Source organism: Pseudophryne corroboree, chromosome 3 (assembly GCF_028390025.1).
Source record: "Pseudophryne corroboree isolate aPseCor3 chromosome 3, aPseCor3.hap2, whole genome shotgun sequence".
In the NCBI taxonomy this organism is placed as follows: domain Eukaryota; kingdom Metazoa; phylum Chordata; class Amphibia; order Anura; family Myobatrachidae; genus Pseudophryne; species Pseudophryne corroboree.
In genome coordinates this window covers 701,777,763-701,801,474 of record NC_086446.1, presented here as the reverse complement: position 1 = coordinate 701,801,474, position 23,712 = coordinate 701,777,763, and positions in this window count along the sequence as shown.

The window sequence follows — 23,712 nt, the reverse complement described above, 5'->3', positions numbered from 1 at the left end:
TGGCAGGAAAAAGAGGCAATTTGGATGCCCTTGCACAAACTGGCTTTATTCTACCTAAGTTGCCCTCCCTCCAGTGTGTACTCCGAAAGAGTGTTTAGTGCAGCCGCTCACCTTGTCAGCAATCGGCGTACGAGGTTACTTCCAGAAAATGTGGAGAAGATGATGTTCATCAAAATGAATTATAATCAATTCCTCCGTGGAGACATTCACCAGCAGCAATTGCCTCCAGAAAGTACATCGGGATCTGAGATGGTGGATTCCAGTGGGGACGAATTAATAATCTGTGAGGAGGGGGATGTACACAGTGAAAGGGGTGAGGAATCGGAGGATGATGATGAGGTGGACATCTTGCCTCTGTAGAGCCAGTTTGTACAAGGAGAGATTGATTGCTTCTTTTTTGGTGGGGGCCCAAACCAACCAGTCATTTCAGTCACAGTCGTGTGGCAGACCCTGTCGCTGAAATGACGGGTTCGTTAAAGTGTGCATGTCCTGTTTATACAACATAAGGGTGGGTGGGAGGGCCCAAGGACAATTCCATCTTGCACTTTTTTTTCCTTTCATTTTTCTTTGCATCATGTGCTGTTTGGGGACTATTTTTTTGAAGTGCCATCCTGCCTGACACTGCAGTGCCACTCCTAGATGGGCCAGGTGTTTGTGTCGGCCACTTATGTCGCTTAGCTTAGCCATCCAGCGACCTCGGTGCAAATTTTAGGACTAAAAATAATATTGTGAGGTGTTCAGAATAGACTGAAAATGAGTGGAAATTATGGTTATTGAGGTTAATAATACTATGGGATCAAAATGACCCCCAAATTCTATGATTTAAGCTGTTTTTGAGGGTTTTTTGTAAAAAAACACCAGAATCCAAAACACACCCGAATCCGACAAAAAAATTTCAGGGAGGTTTTGGAAAAACGCATCCGAATCCAAAACACGGCCGCGGAACCGAATCCAAAACCAAAACCCGAAAAATTTCCGGTGCACATCTCTAGTATCACTGGACTTATACGGCAGTACCACTGGACTTATACAGCAGCACCAGGGACACCACCACTTGACTGATTCAGGACAACACAGCACCACTGCAATGGACTGGACTTATACAGCAGCACTGGACATACGGCAGCAGAGGACACCACCACTGTGACTGGATTGATGCAGCACAAGACACCACCACTGGACTGATGTAGCACAACACAGCACCAGCGCACAGGCACCCCCTAATGTGTGGAACCCCCCACACGCCAAGCCTGCTGCAGCACAGCGAAGTAGTGATTGCCGCGGGCCGCCGCCGAGCCCAGCTTGCTGCTCTGTCTGCACTGACTGAGCTGAGTTCCCGTGCCGGTGCGCCTCCTCTCCCTCTGCTGCAGCCAGGCAGTTCCTGCTGATCTGGAAGGTTTGTTTCTCTCTAAAAGTGGGTGTGGCCACGGGGGTCCGCGATTAGGCTACACCCCCAACTTCCCCTGGGCCTGGCGATCTGTGTGCAGCCCTGCCTCCTCTTGCTGGTGCAGGTGGATATCTACAGCAGCCATCCCGTGAAGCCCAGCCAGGAAGGAGAAGGTAAGGTTTCTGTGTCAGTGTATTTGACAGAGTGTATTAATTATTAAAGTGAGGTGTGAGTGTGTTTGTGTGTGTCAACAGACCCGACAACATAGGGGTGCAAACACTGCAAAGAGTACACCCATGTTCTGAGGGGCCCCAAGGTTCTGACCCCACCCCCCTGTTCTATCTCTGCTGTAGCAGCCATACATGATCCATGAGGAGCAGGGGGAACACTGTTCCCGGCTGGAACAGGTGTGACTGGAACCGCAGCATGACAGAAGAGCGGCAGGAGGAGGCAACCGGGCACAAACTGCAACATTGCCAATTCCACACAGCCAGCTGCAGGCACCCACCCTCCCCTACCCATGAGGAAAGTGACACAGAGACAGTGTGGAAAGTGACAGAATATTTTTACTATATTTCCATTCCCATGAAATCTCTCTCTTTCCCTATCTAATTGTAATGCGGAACGGAACATGCTGCACTATATAAGAAACTGATAATAAATAAAATATCTTTCCCTTCCCCTCTCTCTTCCCCCCTCTCCCTATCTTTCCCTCTCTCTCCCCCACTCTCCCTCCACTTAAATATCCATAGAGATGTCTCTCTCCTCTCTCTTTCTATGGGGCCCATTTATCATGGATTATATATTTAATGTGATCTGGGCGCGATCTTCGGGTGACCGTGATGCACTGAGGTATTTCTAGTGGAAAGTTCTCGGGGAACCCAGCCGGATCTACTCTCCCCGATCTGTAGCTCATAGGCAGGACCGGTTCTAGACCCTTTGGCGCCCCGGGCGGAAAATGGGGGCGTGGCTTCATACAGGGGGTGTGGTCAGTTACACCCCCTGTACAGTGGAGTAGCGCCGCTGAAAGAAAAAAAAATACTTACTATCCCCGCTCCCGACCGCTGCAGATCTCCGCCAGCGCCGCTCCTTTCCTCGGATGACAGACACTAGAGGTCAATTATGACCCCTAGCGTCTGTCAGTCCCACAATGCTGTGCGGTGCGCGATGACGTCATCGCGCACCGCACAGCAAAAGTCCTCTACACGAAGGGAAACTAGACGAGTAGCGTCTAGTTTCCCTTCACAGCGGGGGACAGCGGGACCAGCGGGGGACACAGCGGCCAGCGGGGGGCACAGAGTAGTGGATCTTGCCATGGTGCGGCGCCCTCCGGATGGCGCCGGCGCCCTCCGGAATGCGGCGCCCCGGGCAAAAGTCCTGCTTGCCCGTGGCAAGATCCGCTACTGCCCATAGGCTACAATGGGCTACTGCAGTCAAATATTGCAGTAGTTGCAGGGAACAATATCGGGAATGCAAAGCATTCCCGATATTGATACATTGGGCAGCATTGCATCCGCGCATAGAAATCTATGGGGGATGCGGCTGCGGGCGGAAATGGAGGGATCACTGTAGGTATCTCCGATACCTGCTGCGATCCCTCCTTTATACATATCAGGGAAACTTAATACTTGCGGCTAACCCCCAAAAATGGGTGTTTTTCGGGGTCACAGCCAGAAATATTTATGGATAAATGGGCCCCTCTGTCTCTCTCCTTCTCCGTATCCTATCCCCCCTCTTTCTCCCTCCTTTTCTCTCTATCTCTCCTATTCCCTCGCCCCCCTCCCTGGTGTCTCTCTCTCTCTCTCCCCCTTTCTCTCTTGGGGGTCGAGGTGCCACCTGACCTGCAGTCATTTACTTCTACCACTGTCTACCATTATGCCTACTGTGTGGCATTATATGAATTTCGGCTCATACCGTGTGGCATAATGTGAATTTCGGCTCATACCATGTGGCATAAAATGAAGTTCGGCTCATACTGTGTGACATAATGTGAATTTTGGCTCATACTGTGTGGCATAATGAGAATGTAGCTCATACTGTGTGGCATATTGTGAATTTGGCTCATACGGTTTGGCATAATGTGATTTTGGCTCATACTGTGTGGCATAATGAGAATGTAGCTCATACTGTGACTGTGTGGCATATTGTGAATTTGGCTCATACGGTTTGGCATAATGTGATTTTGGCTCATACTGTGTGGCATAATATAAATTTTGGCTCATACTGTGTGGCATAATGTGAATTTGGCTCATACTTTGCGGCATAATATGAATTTCGGATCATACTGTGTGGCATAATGTGAATTTTGGCTCATACCATGTGGCATAATATTAATCTTGGCTCATACCCTGTAGCATAATGTGAATTTTGGCTCACACCGTGTGACATAATGTGAATTTCTCATACGTCCTAGAGGATGCTGGGTATGACATCGAGACCATGGGGGTATAGACGGGATCCGCAGGAGACATGGGCACTCAAAAGACTTTTCATTGGGTGTAAACTGGCTCCTCTCTCTATGCCCCTCCTCCAGACCTCAGTTTTAGAAATGTGCCCAGGTCGACTGGATGCACTCTGAGGAGCTCTACTGAGTTTCTCTGAAAAGACTTATGTTAGGTTTTTTTTATTTTCAGGGAGATCTGCTGGCATCAGACTCCCTGCTTCATGGGACTGAGGGGGCAGAAGCAGAACCAACTTCCTCAGAGTTTCATGCTCTGCTTCTGGCTGACAGGACACCATTAGCTTCTGAAGGGAACTGAACGCTAGCCGTGTCTAGATGCTCACTCCCACAGCACGCCGTCACCCCCCTCACAGAGCCAGAAGTCAGAAGACAGGTGAGTATAAAAAGAATGATCTTCTATCAAGTAAGTGACGGCTGAGGTGCGGCGTGGCTGGCGGGAGCGCAGCGCGCTATTGCTGCCCACACACACAGGCACTACAGAGTGCAGGGCGCGGGGGGTGGGGGGGTGCCCTGGGCAGCAAGAAAAATAACTCAAACTGGCTAAAAAGGGGCATAAGTTGCCCCGCCAGTATAAATATTACAGTGTTTGTATGAGTGTAAGGACGCGCCATTGCGGGAGCGGAGCTTCTTCCACAGGCAGCCAGCACACTACTCAGCGCCATTTTCTCTCTCTCCTCAGGCTGCAGAGGACACGCTGGTGCTCTCCTCCACTTCTGACAAGTACAGGGTGCTATTAAGGGGGGGCACAAAGCGATTGTGGTGCATGTATATTACTATTTAAAAAGCACTGTTAGGCTGTGGACATATTGTGTTCACAGGAAATACTGGCACTGGGATTGTGAACTGGCTGCTCCTATCCTGTGTCCTTCTGACAGATTTTACTGTGGGTCTGTCCCCAAAATAAGTCCCAGTGTGTCTGTTGGTGTGCTGTACACGTGTGAGGCATGTCTGAGGAAGGCAGTTCCTCCCCGGAGGAAGCCATTTTAGGGACACAGAGTTGTAATGTGGTGGCGCTACCGGCACACCAAGAGCCTGCATGGGTGAATGAGATACGTGACAGTATGCATCTGATTAACCATAGATTAGATAAGTCTGAATCTAAGGCTGCATGCCGGAGAAAATCTGTGGAAGATGTGATTTTTCAGGATGCTGTTATTCCTTATGCGGGCGGCCCCTCTGGGTCACATAAGAGACCATTGGCAAATGTTGTAAACACTGATACCGACACGGATTCTGACTCTTGTGTCAACAATAGTGAATCCAGAGAGATAGATCATAAATTGGCAAAAAATATACAATATATGATTGTGGCTATAAGGGATGTGTTGGAGGTTACAGAAACCACTCCTGTACCTCAGAAGAAGGCGTATTTATGTAAGGACGGCTGAGGACAGGAAAAAGTGGGAGTCACCCCCTGTGTTAGACAGTGCACTTTCCAGGATGACAAAGAAGGTAATGCTCCCTGCTCCTGGCACGGCTTCTCTTAAAGAGCCGGCAGACCGCAAAATGGAAACAACATTGAAATCCATTTATGTTACCAATGGTACACTGATTAGGCCCACTATTGCCTGCGCATGGGTGAGTCGCGCTATTGAAAAATGGTCAGAAAGTGTGTCATCAGAAATTGACACGATTGATAAAGATGAGATACTCCTTAAGTTAGGGAATATCAAGGACACTGTCGCCTACATGCTGGAAGCAATGAAGGATATTGGACTCTTGAGTTCACAGGCCGCTACCATGGCAGTATCGGCTAGGCGGGCGTTGTGGATTCGCCAGTGGAACGCGGATGCAGATTCCAAAAGAAACATGGAGGCTCTCCCATATAAAGGTGAGGCCTTATTTGGCGATGGCCTGGATGCGTTAGTCTCGGCGGCATTTTTGCCCTCTGCGCCTGCACTGGCAAAAAAGACCTATCACCCGCAAATCCAGTCCTTTCGGCCCAATAAATACAAAAAGACGAGAGGTTCCCCCTTCTTTGCAGGTAGGGGAGGGGGAAAGAAGCCCACAGCGGCTCCAGGTTCCCAAGAGCAAAAGTCTACTCCTACTTCTGCCAAATCACCAGCATGACGCTGGAGCTCCCTTGCGGGAGGCCGCTCCGGTGGGGGCACGTCTCAGACTCTTCAGCCAGGATTGGATTCTGTCTGGCCTGGATCCCTGGGTGTTGCAAATAGTATCCCAGGGGTACAAGCTGGAGTTTCAAGACGTTCCCCCATGCTGATTTTTCAAATCGACCTTGCCAGTTTCTCTGTCAGAAAGAGAAGCAGTAACAGCGGCATTCCAAAAATTATGTCAAGACCAGGTCATAGTCCTGGTACCGTTGTCACAACAAGGGAGGGGTTTTTTATTCAAGCCTCTTTGTGGTTCTGAAGCCGGACGGCTCGGCAGACCGATCCTAAATCTAAAGGATCTGAATGGTTACCTAAAAAGGTTCAAGTTCAAGATGGAATCACTTCGGGCAGTGATTGCCAGTCTGGAGGAGGGGGACTACTTGGTGTCGGTGGACATAAAGGATGCTTACCTGCATGTTCCCATTTATCCTCCTCACCAGGTTTATCTGAGATTCGCAGTTCAGGATTGCCATTACCAATTCCAGACGTTACCTTTCGGTCTCTCCACGGCGACGAGGGTATTCACCAAGGTGATGGCGGAGATGATGGTTCTCCTTCGTCAGAAAGGAGTCAATATAATTCCTTATCTGGACGACCTCCTGATAAAGGCGAGATCAAGGGAGCAGTTGTTACAAAACATATCACTCTCTCTGTCAATACTCCATCAACACGGGTGGATCATAAATTACCCAAAGTCACAGTTGGAACCGACGACAAGGTTGTCTTTCCTCGGGATGATTCTGGACACAGAAGTTCAGAGAGTATTTCTTCTGCTGGAAAAGGCTCTGGAAATCCATAAAATGGTAAAAACAGATATTGAAACCATCAAGTGTGTCGATCCATCAGTGCATTCGGTTGTTGGGGAAAATGGCGGCGGCCTACGAGGCCATACAGTTTGGCAGGTTCCATGCCAGAGTATTCCAGTGGGACCTGTTGGACAAGTGGTCGGGGTCACACCTACACATGCACAGAAAGATAATCCTGTCGTCAAAAACCAGGATTTCGCTCCTGTGGTGGTTACACAGCTTTCACCTACTAGAGGGACGTAGGTTCGGTATTCAGGACTGGGTCCTGGTAACCACGGATGCAAGTCTCCGAGGCTGGGAAGCAGTCTCTCAGGGAGAAAACTTCCAGGGACGTTGGTCACAACAGGAAGCCTGCCTTCACATAAACGTTCTGGAGCTAAAAGCCATTAACAACGGCCTTCAACAAGCGGTACATCTTCTTCAAGACCGTCCCGTGCAGATCCAGGCGGACAATGTAACAGCAGTCACATACATAAACAGACAGGCCAGAACGAAAAGCAGAGTGTCAATGGCGGAGGCGACAAAAATCCTCGGCTGGGCAGAAAAACATCTACAAGCTCTGTCCGCAATATTCATTCCGGGAGTAGACAACTGGGAAGCAGACTTCCTCAGCAGACACAATCTCCATCCAGGAGAGTGGGGTCTCCACCGAGAAGTCTTCGCAGAGGTGACAAGTCTTTGGGGAGTTCCCAAAATAGACATGATGGCGTCTCGTCTCAACAAGAAGCTTCAGAGATACTGTTCCAGGTTGAGAGACCCTCAAGCGGTAGCAGTGGATGCACTGGTGACCCAGTGGGTGTTTCCGTCAGTGTATGTCTTCCCTCCACTTCCGCTGATCCCAAAAGTACTCAGGATCATAAGAAAAACAAGGGTTCAAGCAATCTTCATTGCCCCAGACTGGCCAAGGAGGGCTTGGTACCCAGATCTTCAACAGTTACTCATAGGAGATCCTCGGCCTCTTCCTCCTCGAGAGGACCTGCTGCAGCAGGGGCCGTGTGTGTACCAAGACTTACCGCGGCTACGTTTGACGGCATGGCTGTTGAGCGCTGTATCCTAGCTAGGAAGGGTATTCCCGAGGAGGTCATCCCCACCCTTATTCAGGCCAGAAAGGGAGTAACGTCGAAACATTACCACTGTATTTGGAGAAAATATGTATCTTGGTGTGAATCCAAGAAAGCTCCTACGGAAGAATTTCATTTAGGACGTTTTCTCCATTTTTTGCAGGATGGTGTGGAGGCGGGCCTCCGATTGGCATCAATCAAGGTCCAGATTTCGGCCTTGTCAGTGTTCTTCCAGAAACAATTGGCCTCCAGAGGTTCAGACCTTTGAGAAAGGAGTTCTGCACATCCAGCCTCCATTCGTGCCTCCAGTGGCACCATGGGACCTTAACGTGGTATTGCAGTTCCTTCAATCGGATTGGTTTGAGCCTCTACAAAAGTTTAGAGTTGAAATTTCTCACTTGGAAAGTGGTGATGCTTTTGGCTTTGGCATCCGCAAGGCGGGTGTCTGAATTGGGGGCCTTGTCTCACAAGAGCCCTTACCTGATCTTCCATGAAGATAGGGCAGAGTTGAGGACTCGTCAACATTTTCTTCCGAAGGTGGTTTCATCTTTCCACATAAACCAACCTATTGTTGTGCCAGTAATTACTGACACATTTACTGAGTTAAAATCTCTAGATGTGGTTAGAGCTTTGAAAATCTATGTTGTTAGAACGGCTCGTATACAGAAAACAGAGACTCTATTTGTCCTGTATGATCACAACAAGATTGGCTGTCCTGCTTCCAAGCAGACTATTGCACGTTGGATTAGAAATACGATTCAGCAAGCTCATACTACGGCTGGATTGCCGTTACCGAGGTCGGTAAAGGCCCACTCCACTAGGAAGGTGGACTCATCCTGGGCGGCTGCCCGGGGGGGGTCTCGGCATTACAACTTTGCCGAGCAGCTACTTGGTCAGGGTCAAAGACATTTGCTAAGTTCTACAAGTTTGACACCTTGGCCGATGAGGACCTCAAGTTTGGTCAATCGTTGCTGCAGGGTCATCCACAGTCTCCCGCCCGTACTGGAGCTTTGGTATAGACCCCATGGTCTTTATGTTGTCCCCAGCATCCTCTAGGACGTATGAGAAAATAGGATTTTGATACCTACCGGTAAATCCTTTTCTCCTAGTCCGTAGAGGATGCTGGGCGCCCGTCCCAGTGCGTACTTTACCTTAAGTTTAGTTATTAGTGTTACACAAGTTGTGTTATCTTGGTTTCAGCATGTTGCTGCAATTGGTTCATGCCTGTTGGCGTGTGTTATGTTGAATGCCATGTGTGCGTCATGGTTGAGGGTGTGAGTTGGTAGATATCTCACCACTAGTTAATTCCTTTCCTCGAAATGTCAGTCTCCCTGGGCACAGTTCCTAAAACTGAGGTCTGGAGGAGGGGCTTAGAGGGAGGAGCAAGTTCACACCCAATGAAAAGTCTTTAGAGTGCCCATGTCTCCTGCGGATCCCGTCTATACCCCATGGTCTTGATGTCGTCCCCAGCATCCTCTACGGACTAGGAGAAAAGGATTTACCGGTAGGTTATCAAAATCCTATTTTCGGCTCGTGATGCAGTAAGGACCTTATTTTCAATCTCTGTAACTGTAGTGGGAACACACAGTGTTAAAGAATTGAACCAATGCTTATTGCAACTGAAATGTCTAGTGGCGCACGAGTCCATATACCAGCAATCCTTCCTGTGACTGTCTGCTACATTCAGTGTTGACTCGTTTGGCTTATCATGCAGCTTCTGCGCCAGGGCCGGTGCAAGGTCTCTCTGCACTCTAGGCAGGGCCGGCGCTACCACTAGGCAGCTTTAGGCAGCTGCCTATGGGCGCCGGCACTTGAAGGGCGGTGCTGAGTAAAACAACATAAAAAATATATATATGTAAGGCCACCGCTCTCTGCTCACCATTCCTTCACTGCTGCGTCGTTCACTCCCCCTCCCTTCTCTTACCCGCCACGATGACCAGGGGCGGCACCTTCACCAAGGGTGGAAAGGACTTTTTCCACTAACGGCAGATCCGTCACCCCTCGCAGCGGGTGGGCGGGTCCCTGGGACGCGCTCCACGGCACCCCGGCTGGATGTTTCTGCAGCGATGGGGGAGTGGTTCCCAGTGTTCCCGTGGCTGGTGCGCAGGGGGGTTTGGAGAGGACGCGAGGCCGGGTGCTCATCGCTCTGTTCCTGCGGGGGTAAATGGAATTCTGCTCAGTGTCCCCGTGTCTGGCAGGCGGCCGGGGGAACGTGGGTCCGGATGCTCAGTGCTCGGCTTCGGCGGGGGAGAGTTGCAGCTGGCTGTGTGCTCAGTGTCCCTGTGGCTGTGTGAGGGGGGGGGGGGGGGGGGAGAAAGGAGAGTCTTTAGAGTGCCATGTCTCCTGCGGATCCCGTCTATACTCCATGGTCCTGATGTCATCCCCAGCATCCTCTACGGACTAGGAGAAAAGGATTTACCGGTAGGTTATCAAAATCCTATTTTCGGCTCATACCGTGTCGCATAATGTGATTTTCGGCTCATACCGTGTCGCATAATGTGATTTTCGGCTCATACCATGTGGCATAATGTGAATTTGGCTCATACCATGTGGCAAAATATGAATTTCGTCTCATACTGTGTGGCGTAAGGTGAATTTGGATCATACTGTGTACGATAGGGTGCAACGGCAGCTAGGACTCAGGGTTATGCCATACCAGACTGTCAGTACCGGCCGGTGGTCACATCATTATGTATCATTTTATTTCTCTTGGGTGTATTATATCTACTTTATTATTAGGAACTATGGAGAAATTAGATGAAGCCATGTGATTTTACTGAAAGAATGTAAAATAGTGCTAGACATGTCCCTGGGCGGTGCTAGACACGCCCAAAAGGCGGTGCTAGACACGCCCAAAGAGTGGTACTGGACACGCCCCTCCTGCGGTGCACCCCCAAATAAAATTAGCCGCGCACGCCTATGACTGGACATATGGCAGCAGAGGACACCACCACTGTGACTGGACTGATGCAGCACAAGACACCACCACTGTACTGATGCAGCACAACACAGCACCACTGGACTGGACTTATACAGCTACACTGGACATATGGCAGCAGAGGACACCACCACAGTGACTGGACTGATGCAGCACAAGACACTACCACTGTACTGATGCAGGACAACACTGCACCACTGCACTGGACTTATACAGCTACACTGGACATATGGCAGCAGAGGACACCACCACAGTGACTGGACTGATGCAGCACAAGACACTACCACTGTACTGATGCAGGACAACACTGCACCACTGCACTGGACTTATACAGCTACACTGGACATATGGCAGCAGAGGACACCACCACAGTGACTGGACTGATGCAGCATAAGACACTACACTGGACTGAGCAGCACAAGGCACAATCGCCACCCCACTTTCCTGCACAGACACTGAGGACGGAGACACGTCCTCTCGCTACACTCTCCAATTCCGGAGTGAAAATGGCTCCTTATATGGAATCCAAAGCCCGCGAGAATCCGACAGCGGGGTGATGACATTTTTTTCCTCGTTCTGGTTTCCGAGTCTGGCGGGAAGACTCAGATCCAGGCTCAGGACCTGATGTTCGGTAGGGTTTGGTTCTCAGCGAACCGAACCCGCTCATCTCTAGTTAAAACAGACATCAACAATGTTGGTTAACAAGAGAGCCGCGAAATACATATAAACATTGGGACGCAAATATATTCTATATATTGTAATTTCAAATGATCAGCAGATAACAATAAACTTAAGTTTCCATAAGTAACATACTGAGTGGTCAGTTTCTATTTTTATTTTTATTATCAATTCAAAAACAGAAAATAAAAATAGGAACACTTTAGATAGGAAAAAAGGAAGAAGAGAGGAAAGAAAAAAAATCAAGGTTGGGAAGGGGGAGGTAAAAAAGGAGCAAATAAGTACATGGGAGAATGGATTTGGACACGGATATGGATATCAGCAGAGTCCGGGTATGGGTAAGTAGCATGCGAGGTACCAGGGAGACCAGATGTTGTGAAACTGAGCTACTGTATTATTTCGTAAACTAGTGATATATTCCATGTTGGCAATATAGTTAATCTTAGCCGCAAGTGCGGTCAGGAAAGGTGCTTTTTGGCTTTTCCATGGTTTAGCTATCAGGGATTTAGCTGCCATACAGAAGTGCATAATGAGCTTATCATGGATTCTGGGAAGGTCGGGGATAATAGGGCGTGAAGTAAGGCTATTGCAGGAGAAAGATCAATACTGTGCCCAGAAATTGAGCAATCAGCGCACAAACTAAGTACCAGAAGGGGTAGACAGAGGCACAGGTCCACCATATGTGTAAAATGGTACCCTCCTCTCCACAAAGTCTCCAACATTGATTTGAGGCCGCAGGGAAGATAGAGTGGAGTCTGGAGGGGACTAGGTACCACCGGGTATAGACTTTATAATAGATTTCTGTAATCGCCACACTAAGAGAAACTTTGCGCATTCTAATTTCTTCCCACTGATCATCCTCTAGGGCAGTGGTTCTCAAACTCGGGCCTCAGGACCCCACACAGTGCATGTTTCTTTTTCATCCACTAGGGGTCACTGGAGTACTCTTGGGATATGGACGGCTTCCACCGGAAGAAGGCACTGAATAAATTAATTTTGAGACTACTCCTCCCCTCCATATCCTGCAGCACTTCAGTGTTTTTTCTGTGCTCGACACAGTTAGAAGGCATAGTGGAGCTCGTCCACAAAGTATTGGAATTTTTTTTCTAAGTTTTTTTTTTCGTCAATTTCCACGTCCTTTCCCCCCTTCTAACAGGCGTGGGTCAGGGACAGTGGAAGCGGCTGAGTAGCCGTGAGTGTCGGACCTCTCTGTAAAGAGCTCCCTCACTCCACTTGCAGGCTGCCTGCAGGAAAGCTGGACGGAGCTTGGATGAAAGCCCCGTCATAGACTTCTGTCACGGTCCAGGTATGTTGGGTTGGGGCGGTCAGCGCTTGCTGCCGCTCCACTGTGGGGGATTGTTTGGTACTCACCGCTGCCCGGGGCGCGCTCTCACTCTCCGGCCCCCAGCATCCTAGGAGACCGCTGCTCCCTGCGCAGCAGCAGCGCTGCTTGGCTACACAGACACGCCGCCATGCTGTGTGTGGCGGGCGGGAGCACGTGTGCATAGGCCGCTCCACGGCTCTATGCAGCACGCTCTCTGCTTCCGCCATCCGCCCGCAGCAGCCGAGGAGTTCCGTTGTCCGGGGCCTACAGGACAGGCCGCTCACACGGCCCTTTGCAAAAACTTCCACAGGCCCAGACCCGGTGCTGTACACGGAGGTCGTGGGAGTGGGGGGGAGACTTTAACAGTATTGGGCAGTGTTAAGTTTTAAGGAAAAAAAAAAAAAACTTGGTGCTTAGTATGTTTAATGTTCTCCTGTCTGTTCCAGGTTTCCTATTTTACATCTCAGCTAAGAGTGGTACTAGGGGAATTTTGGGGTCAGTTTTCGTATTAGCAGGCACTGCACTTGCCTAAGATATATACCAGGAACTTTGGTGTTATTACTGAGTCGTGCAGTCTGTCTGTGTGGAGTTTGTATTGTCTGTCATAATGAGTAAGACACCAGCAAAATCTAAGAAACATTTGTCATGTCATGTCTGTAAGAGTGTGTTGCCTGATGGATCCACCACATGTACAGCATGTGTTGTTAATACAGCCATAAATACGATTTCCATTCCAGAAGTAAAGCCAGCATCTCAGGACCCTCCGTGGGCTTTACTTGCAGATGTATTAGTTGGTTTACAATCAGAGCTGGCCGCCTCTCGTGAAGAAAGAGAGGCGGCAAGATCTGAGTTTAAAATGAGACCATTTGAGTTACCTGGAGAATCTCAAGCTGGTCATAAGTCCACCTTGAGTGGAAAAGATAAGTTTCCTTTTCCTACTAATTTTCCTGTCTCTGGGATACTAGATCTCACTGAACAGGAGTATGAGGAGGGCGAAATAGAACAACAGTCAGAAGGTGACGACTTTGACAGCCCAGGTATTGACAATCTCATCAGAGCAGTTCGTCAGTCGCTGGAGTTTACAGAAACTGAGGAGCCACTGACGAATGATGAAGTAGTCTTTACTAAACGACAGAGATCTCCGATGTGTTTCCCTATCTCGGAATCTCTTAATAAAATGTTACTGGAGTCACGGAAAAATCCGGACAAACGGTTTTCTATTCCTCGTAGATTTAAATCGAGTTACCCGTTTCCAGAGGCCATGACAGCTACATGGGAGAACCCACCATTGGTGGATTCATCCGTATCTAAACTTACGAGGAAGTTAACCATACCAGTACCAACTGCTACTACACTTAAAGACCCTGCAGATCGTAAAATAGAGGCTATGCCAAGGTCCATGTATACAGCAACTGGAGTGCTGTTAAGACCTGGGTTGGTTGGCATTTGGGTTACTAAAGCTTTAATGGTATGGATAAAAGAGCTCAAGTCGGCTCTGCAAGATGATCATCTTATACTTCTCGCAGATCAAATCTGGGAAGCTGCTGAATATTTATGTACAGCTTCTACTGACGTCTGTCAGCTTACTTCTCGCCTGTCCTCATCGCTAGTCATAGTACGACGAGCACTTTGGCTGCGTTCGTGGCAGGCGGAGACGGAGGTTAAAAAAGGTATAGAGGCATTGCCTTATGATGGCGAGAAACTTTTTGGTCCTGAATTGGACAAATGGATTTCTGAGGCTACTGGAGGGAAGTCTGTTTTTCTTCCTTCGCCTACAACTATACCTAAACGGAAATATTCTGGTCCGGCGTTCAAATCCTTTAGAACTCAGCCCTTTCGTGGGCAGGGCACAGGAGCAGTCACGCCGGGCAGAAGAGGTCGGGGACGTAGTGCCCGACAATCCAATGCACGTCGTCAAGACACCAAGACCACTAACAAACCAGTGGCATGACGGGCTCCCAGCCCATCTCGGATCCCCAATTGTGGGAGCACGCCTTCAGAGCTTTCAGGGGGCGTGGCTGCAGACGTCCACAGATGGGTGGATCCGCAATTTAGTATTAGAGGGTTACAAAATAGAGTTCGATTATCTTCCGACAGGAAGATTTTTCACGACAGGACTGCCTGTGTCGGACGACAAGAAAGCAGTTCTGCAGGTTGCCATTCAGTCTCTGCTGAATGCTGCAGTGATAATTCCAGTCCCTGTGCAGGAACAGGGGCAGGGTTATTATTCCAGTCTGTTTCTGGTACCAAAACCAGATGGCTCAGTCAGGCCAATATTGAACCTAAAAGGTCTCAATCATTACGTCACTTACCACAGATTCAAGATGGAATCTCTCAGGTCAGTAATTGCAGGGTTAGAGCCACAGGAATTCATGATTGCACTAGATCTCAAGGATGCGTATTTGCACATTCCGATTTGGCCACCTCACCAAAGTTTTTTAAGGTTTGCGATAAGGCGAGACCATTACCAATTTCAGGCTCTACCGTTTGGCCTCTCATCAGCGCCTCGGGTATTCACCAAGGTAATGTCCGTGATGACAGCTCATCTCAGGTCCCTAGGGGTAATAATTGTTCCGTATTTAGACGATCTACTCATAAAGGCTCCGTCTCAACAATTGCTTCTCCAACATGCCTTGCTAACGTACAATGTACTAGTTCAGCACGGTTGGATAGTCAGTTTAAAGAAATCACATCTAATTCCGTGTCAACGACTTCAATTCCTAGGGATGATTCTCGATACAGTAAAACAAAGGGTTTACTTGCCACAACAGAAAGTACAGGGCATTCGTCATCTGGTGCAATTAGTGCTCAAGCCACGCACAGTCTCAGTACATTTGTGCATTCGCCTTTTAGGCACAATGGTGGCGGCTTTCGAAGCACTTCAGTTCGGAAGATTTCACTCACGTCCGTTTCAACTGGAGGTGTTAGCACAGTGGTCGGGATCACATCTGCAGCTGCACCACAGGGTGAGGTTGTCACCACAAGTCAGGGTGTCTCTTCTCTGGTGGTTAAAAATACACAATCTATCTGCAGGGAGACGATTCGGAGTCGCGAATTGGATAATTCTGACAACGGACGCAAGTCTCAGAGGTTGGGGAGCTGTAGTTCAGAGTTATCGGCTCCAGGGCCTCTGGGCGGATCACGAAAGATCGCTATCCATAAATGTTCTGGAACTCAGGGCGATTTACAATGCTCTAAGACAAGCGGTGTACATGTTTCGTCTTCAGACTGTGCAGGTGCAGTCAGACAATGCGACGGCAGTCGCATACATAAACAAACAAGGAGGAACGAGAAGCCGCATGGCTATGCGGGAAGTAGCTCGGATCCTCAGATGGGCCGAATATCACCAGGTGATATTATCGGCAGTGTTCATTCCTGGAGTGGACAACTGGGAGGCAGATTTTCTCAGTCGTCGGGATTTTCATCCAGGAGAGTGGGCATTAAATCCAGAAGTTTTTCAGATGTTGATCCAGAAGTGGGGTTACCCTCAGGTGGATCTAATGGCATCCCGCCACAATCATCAGGTGTCAAGATATGTGTCCAGAACAAGAGATCCAGGGGCAGTGGCGGTGGATGCTCTCACAGCCACGTGGCCATACAGCCTTGTGTATCTGTTTCCACCGTTTCCGCTGCTCCCGCTGGTGCTAAAACGGATCAAGAGAGGGTTCGTCACAGTCATTCTAATAGCGCCTCATTGGCCTCGGAGGGCTTGGTTCTCGGATCTTCTCGGGTTACTCGCAGACGATCCATGGCCACTCCCACTACGTCCGGACCTGTTACAACAGGGTCCGTTCCTCTACCCCGATTTAGCGCGGCTGCGTTTGACGGGGTGGCTGTTGAAAAGGCCATCTTAAGGAAAGAGGGCATTCCTGAGTCTGTTATACCAACCATGGTACGAGCTAGGAAGCCGGTTACGGCAGCTCATTATTATAGAATTTGGCGTACTTATATAGGTTGGTGTGAAGCTCGGAAATTTCCGACATCGTCTTTTAAATTATCCCGTCTTTTGTTATTTTTACAAATGGGGTTAGATGGAGGACTACGTCTTTCCACACTAAAGGTGCAGGTATCTGCGTTGTCAATTTATTTTCAAAGGAAATTGGCCTCGTTGCAGTCAATACATACGTTTCTACAGGGTGTAAAGAGGATACAGCCTCCTTTCATTCCACCTACAGCACCATGGGACTTGAATCTGGTTTTAGATTTCTTACAGTCCGATTACTTTGAACCCTTACAACAAGTGGATATTAAATTTCTCACTTGGAAAACGATTTTTCTTTTAGCCTTAGCCTCGGCTAAGCGTGTTTCAGATTTGGGTGCCTTGTCATGCAAGTCACCGTATTTAATTTTTCATGATGACAGAGCGGAACTTCGGACGAATCCCGTTTTTCTACCAAAAGTAGTGTCGTCTTTTCACATCAATCAACCAATAGTAGTTCCTGTGTTAACAGGAGATTCTGGAATGTTGGATGTAGTTCGCGCATTGCGCATCTATGTTTCCCGAACGTCTACTGTGCGTAAGACAGATACGTTGTTTGTTCTCTATGACGCAGCTAAGAGGGGTTGGCCAGCCTCTAAGCAGACCTTATCCAGATGGATCAAACTGACTATACGTCAGGCTTACCTTTATGCTAAGTTACAGCCACCTACTTCAGTAACAGCTCATTCCACACGTTCTGTGGGGACGTCATGGGCAGCGAGTCGTGGGGCTTCTACGACACAGCTTTGCCGTGCGGCTACTTGGTCGTCAGTGCACACGTTTGTGCGCTTTTACAAGTTTGATACGTTCGCGGCATCAGCATCTAGCTTTGGCCGTTTAGTGTTACAAGGGCCAAACAGCTCTCCCGCCACGGAGGAGACTTTGGTACATCCCAAGAGTACTCCAGTGACCCCTAGTGGATGAAAAAGAAAATAGGATTTTGGTACTTACCAGGTAAATCCTTTTCTTTGAATCCATAGGGGGCACTGGACGCCCACCCAGAGCAGTTTACCTGTTTTAGGAGTTCAGTGGTTCTTATGGTAACACACTTTCACGACTGGTTTAAATTTAACAAGGGTTAATCAGTTATGGTGTCAACTGTTTAGTTGTCTGTTACGTTGTGTCAACTTTATTGTTGTCTGTGAGACTATATGTAATTCTCCTTTTGTCAATCTCTCTATCGATCCTGTTCGGCTCAGTAAAAAACACTGAAGTGCTGCAGGATATGGAGGGGAGGAGTAGTCTCAAAATTAATTTATTCAGTGCCTTCTTCCGGTGGAAGCCGTCCATATCCCAAGAGTACTCCAGTGACCCCTATGGATTCAAAGAAAAGGATTTACCTGGTAAGTACCAAAATCCTATTTTTGCAGGTAACCCAGCAGGTGCACAGGTGTATTAATTACTCACTGACACATTTTAAAAGGTCCGCAGGTGGAGCTAATTATGTCACTTGTGATTCTGTGAGGAGACCTGCAAAACATGCACCGTGTGGGGTCCTGAGGACCGAGTTTGAGAACCTGTGCTCTAGGGGTTGAGAGGTCTCTATCCCAGGCTAATTTGTGGGGTGCACAAGGGGGGGGGGGATCAGGAGCTAAAATGGAGTTATAGATTGTCGAGGTGTTCCCCTGCCTGCCAATTGAGAGTAGACACGTGTTCAAAGGAAGTACGTAGCCTCAAAGAAGAAGATTTAAGTTGGGAGCGGAGAAAACTAAGAATTTGAATGTCATGGTAATGACACGAGGATGGAACACCAAGGCACTCTTGACATTCTTCAAAAGATTTTGGGGCAAATTTACCTTTAATATGGATAAATATCGTAATACCACGGGAGTGCCATGGAACTGCCATGTTGCGGTCACAACCTGGGGGGAAAGGCTGGGTGGTCCCAAATCTGTGACAAAGGGGAAGGATATGTCAAGAGATTATGGGCGATGTGGATGTTATCCCACAGCCCAAGGGTGAATTTAACTGTAGGGATTAAATAAACCGATGGAAACGAAATGTGATCACACGCTCATGCGCCAGCTAGCAGCCTAAAATCCAGTGGTATAAGTGTCACCAACACTCAAATGCAAAGTAGAAAAAGATTACCACATTGAATCTCGGGCGCTTTGCTAAAGATGTGTCATGGGGCTAGCTTACATCAGCATCCCATAAGTATTAAAAACCTCTAAAATAAAATAAAACACATAACATAGTGTAAAACCGTCATAAAATATAACAAAGTGTGATGTCACTCCCTAGACAAGACTCGTACCGGATATGATGGTCTGCTCTATACAGACAAAATTGTTTGTGTGCTGAGCGGATCACCGATTAGCATATACTCCAATCTCTCCTCAATTCCCACAAAGCACTTTCTCCCATTAGCCCATACACGATCATATGTAAATGAAGAGGGGCTTGATAGTGCATTACCAAACGACAATTTTAATGGACATCACAACACAAATAACATAGTAAGCAAGTGGGAGTGACATCACAACATTTCCTTTTCTATGGAGACCTTCGGCTATCAAATATCTCGGCATCAATATTACCAAATAAAGGCCCTCATTCCGAGTCGTTCGCTCGGTAATTTTCATCGCTTCGCAGTGAAATTCCGCTTAGTACGCATGCGCAATATTCGCACTGCGACTGCGCCAAGTAATTTTACAATGAAGATAGTATTTTTACTCACGGCTTTTTCTTCGCTCCGGCGATCGTAGTGTGATTGACAGGAAATGGGTGTTACTGGGCGGAAACACTGCGTTTTAGGGGCGTGTGGATAAAAACGCTACCGTTTCCGGAAAAAACGCAGGAGTGGCTGGAGAAACGGGGGAGTGTCTGGGCGAACGCTGGGTGTGTTTATGACGTCAAACCAGGAACGACAAGCACTGAACTGATCGCAGATGCCGAGTAAGTCTGAAGCTACTCTGAAACTGCTAAGTAGTTTGTAATCGCAATATTGCGAATACATCGGTCGCAATTTTAAGAAGCTAAGATCCACTCCCAGTAGGCGTAGGCTTAGCGTGAGCAACTCTGCTAAATTCGCCTTGCGAGCGATCAACTCGGAATGAGGGCCAATATTCTGCAAAATGTTGAGGTCAGTGTTGAGTAAACGTGGGATGAAACATTACACGCCAGTGCCTACGATTTGGTATGGTTAACTTTATAACCTGATAGGGAACCAGATAAAAAAGTTTCTTTTTGCAAGTTAAGGAGAGACATTAAAGGGGTAAAAAAGAGTGAGGAGTACATCGTCTGCAAACAAAGATATTTTATATGTGTCGCTTCCCACAGTAACCCCTTCCCCCTCCCGATATCAATGTTGTATTGTATGCGAGCTGCAAGAGGTTCAATACATAAAGCGAATATTAGGGGTGAGAGAGGGCAGCTTTGACGATTGCCATTTTTTAAGTTAAACCGGGGTGAGCTTAGTCTATTTGTTATAACCATAGGGGGGGGGGCTTTAACAGCAGTGATAAAATGACCATGAAGACCAAATGAGGACAATGTGGAAAATAAAAAGGGCCAGGAAATGTGATCAAATGCCTTTTCGGCATCAAGTCCCAAAGCGACTGCGGGTGTTTTAGATGAGTTTGTGTGATGAATTAGGTTAATGATGCATCTGGTGTTATCTGTCGGCCTGGAATAAATCCTACCTGGTCAGGGTTTATCAGCGAGGCTACCACAGTATTCAGACGAGTCGCTAAGACCTTAGCAAAGAGCTTAAGATCTGTATTTATTAACGAGATGGGTCTGTAGTTAGAGCAACAAGAGGGATCCTTACCGGGTTCCTAAATGACAATAATGTGGGAAATTGTGGAGTCAGTGTGGAAAGGGGTGCCCTGCATAATCTGGTTGAACAGAGAAACCATGTGCGGAATGAGTTGGGGAGCTAAAGTATTATAGTACACCATCGAATATCCATCCAGACAAGGTGCCTTCGACGGTTTTTAAGTTTTTAAAGCGGCTTCTAATTCTTCGGCAGAGATATCAGCATTTAAAATAGCGTTAGCTGAGTCATCTAATCGTGGGAATACGCAAGAGTCAAGGTATTGTTGGGTCTTACAGGCACAAACCGAGGGATCGGATGGAGGGTCCAAATTGTATAATGCCCTATAGTAATCAGAAAAAATACCATTCATTTTTTTAGGGTCATAGGTGACGCCGCCTGAGGGATCCTTAATAGTGTAAATGGCTTGACTTGCTTTCTTGGCATGCAATTTATTTCCAATAAAGTGTGAGCCTTACTACTCTTGTCGTAAAATGACTGATTAGCCCACCGTAGTGAACGTTCGACCCTTTCTGCTAAGAGAGACTGTAACTCAACACAAGTTTTAGAGATTTCCACTAGTATTTTTTTAGTATATTCAGAGTTGATCACAGCAGCTAATTTGTTAGCTAATGGGAAAAACCATGTGCACTGCAGGTGGGGGCAGATATAACGTGTAGATAGAGTTAGATTTGGGTGGGGTATGTTCAAACTAAATTGCAGTGTAAAAATAAAGCAGACAGTATTTACCCTGCACAGAAACAAAATAACCCACCCAAATCTAACTCTCTCTGCACATGTTATATCTGCCCTACCTGCAGTGCACATGGTTTTGCCCAACTGCTAACAAATTTGTTGCTGCGATCAACTCTGACTTACCCCCTAGATTAGCAATAGTTTTCGGTTAATGAATTGATACATTGCTCTTGTTCTCTCTTTCGGCAAGACGCATATTGAATAATGAACCCTCTAACAACTGCCTTATGGGCTTCCCATACCGTGGACGCACTACAGTCGTCCTGTGAGTCTAGATCAAAATAATCCAGAAGTTTAGATTTGATTAAGTCTTGGGACTGCGGGATCTTCAACAGGGTTTCGTTTAGTATCCACGATGTCTTGCTACCGGGTACATCAAAAATATCAAAGGACACCACTAAAGCAGAATGGTCAGTCCATGTAAGTGGAACTATCAAGGAGCCCTGAGCTATTTGGGAAAATGAAGCACATCCCAAGAACATGTCTATACGAGAATATACAGTGGGGCAAAAAAGTACTTGGACAGCCACCGACTGTGCAAGTTGACCCACTTAAAAAGATGAGAGAGGTCTGTAATTTCCATCATAGGTACACTTCAACTGTGAGAGACAGAATCTGAAAAAAAAAAATCACATTGTATGATTTTCAAACAATTTACTTGTATATTCTTGTGGAAAATAAATATTTTGATGCCTACCAAGCAGCAAGATTTCTGGCTCTCACAGACCTGTTACTTCTTCTTTAAGAAGCTCTTCTTTCCTCCACTCGTTACCTGCATTAATGGCACTTGTTTGAACTGGTTATCTGTATAAAAGACACCTGTCCACACCCACGAACAGTCAGACTGCTACCTCTCCATCATGGCCAAGACCAGAGAGCTGTCTAAGGACACCAGGGACAAAATTGTAGAGCTGCAGAAGGCTGGGATGAGCTACTCGACAATAGGCAAGCAGCTTGGTGAGAAGAGATCAACTGTTGGTGCAATTATTAAAGAATGGAAGAAATACAAGATCACTGACAATCTTCCTCAACCTGGGGCTCCATGCAAGATCTCACCTCGTGGGGTATCAATGATGTTGAGAACGGTGAGGAATCAGCCCAGAACTGCACGGGGGGACCTGGTCAATGACCTCAAGAGAGCTCGGACCACAGTCACAAAGGTTACCATTAGTAACACACTACGTCGTCATGGATTGAAATCCTGCAGAACCCGAAAGGTCCCCCTGCTTAAGCCAGCACATGTCCAGGCCCATCTAAAGTTTGCCAGTGACCATCTGGATGATCCAGAGGAGGACTGGGAGAATGTAATGTGGTCAGATGAGAGCAAAATCAAACTTTTTGGTATAAACTCCACTCGCCGTGTTTGGAGGGAGAAGAATGATGAATGGCATCCCAAGAACACCATACCTACTGTGAAGCATGGGGGTGGAAACATCATGCTTTGGGGCTGATTTTCTACAAAGGTTACAGGACGAATGATCCATATTAAGGAGAGGATGAATGAGGCCATGTATCGTGAAATTTTGGGCAAAAACCTCCTTCCCTCAGTAAGAGCATTGAAGAAGGAATGTGGATGGGTCTTCCAGCATGACAATGACCTCAAACACACCACCTGGGCATCTAAGGAGTGGCTTCGTAAGAAGCATTTTAAGGTCCTGAAGTGGCCTAGCCAGTCTCCAGAACTCAACCCAATAGAAAATCTGTGGAGGGAGTTGAAAGTCCGTGTTGCCCGGCGACAGCCCCAAAACATGAGAGATCTAGAGAAGATCTGCATGGAAGAGTGGGCCAAAATACCTGCTACAGTGTGTGCAAACCTGGTCAAGAACTACAGGAAACGTTTGACCTCTGTAATTGCCAACTGAGGTTATATTACAAATTATAGAGTTAAACTTTTTGATTGTCCAAATATTTATTTCCACAAGAATATGCAAATAAATTGTTTCAAAATCATACAATGTGATTTTCTAATTTCTTTTTCAGATTCTGTCTCTCACAGTTGAAGTGTACCTATGATGGAAATTACAGACCTCTCTCATCTTTTTAAGTGGGTCAACGTGCACAATCGGTGGCTGTCCAAATACTTTTTTGCCCCACTGTACATCGTGCAGATTGGAATAAAAAGTGTAATCCCTAGTGGTAGGATTAAGAAATCGGCAAACATCAAACAGACCAGCCTCGGTTATACATTTATGCAATGCAGAAGAATTTGGAGCCTGGCCGCTGTGTAAAGGGACGGCTTTAGCCATATGAGTGAGGACAATATTAAAATCACAACCAACAAGTGTCTTACCCCTTCTTTACAAATAAAGCTCCTGAAAGAATTTACGAAAAAATTTGGCGTGACCAGTATTAGGAGCATAACTTCCTCATGTCCAATTTTCCCTCGCACCATAATATAACGACCCTCATTGTCACATTTAGAGTCTAGGAACTGGAAAGGGTGGAACATCTGAC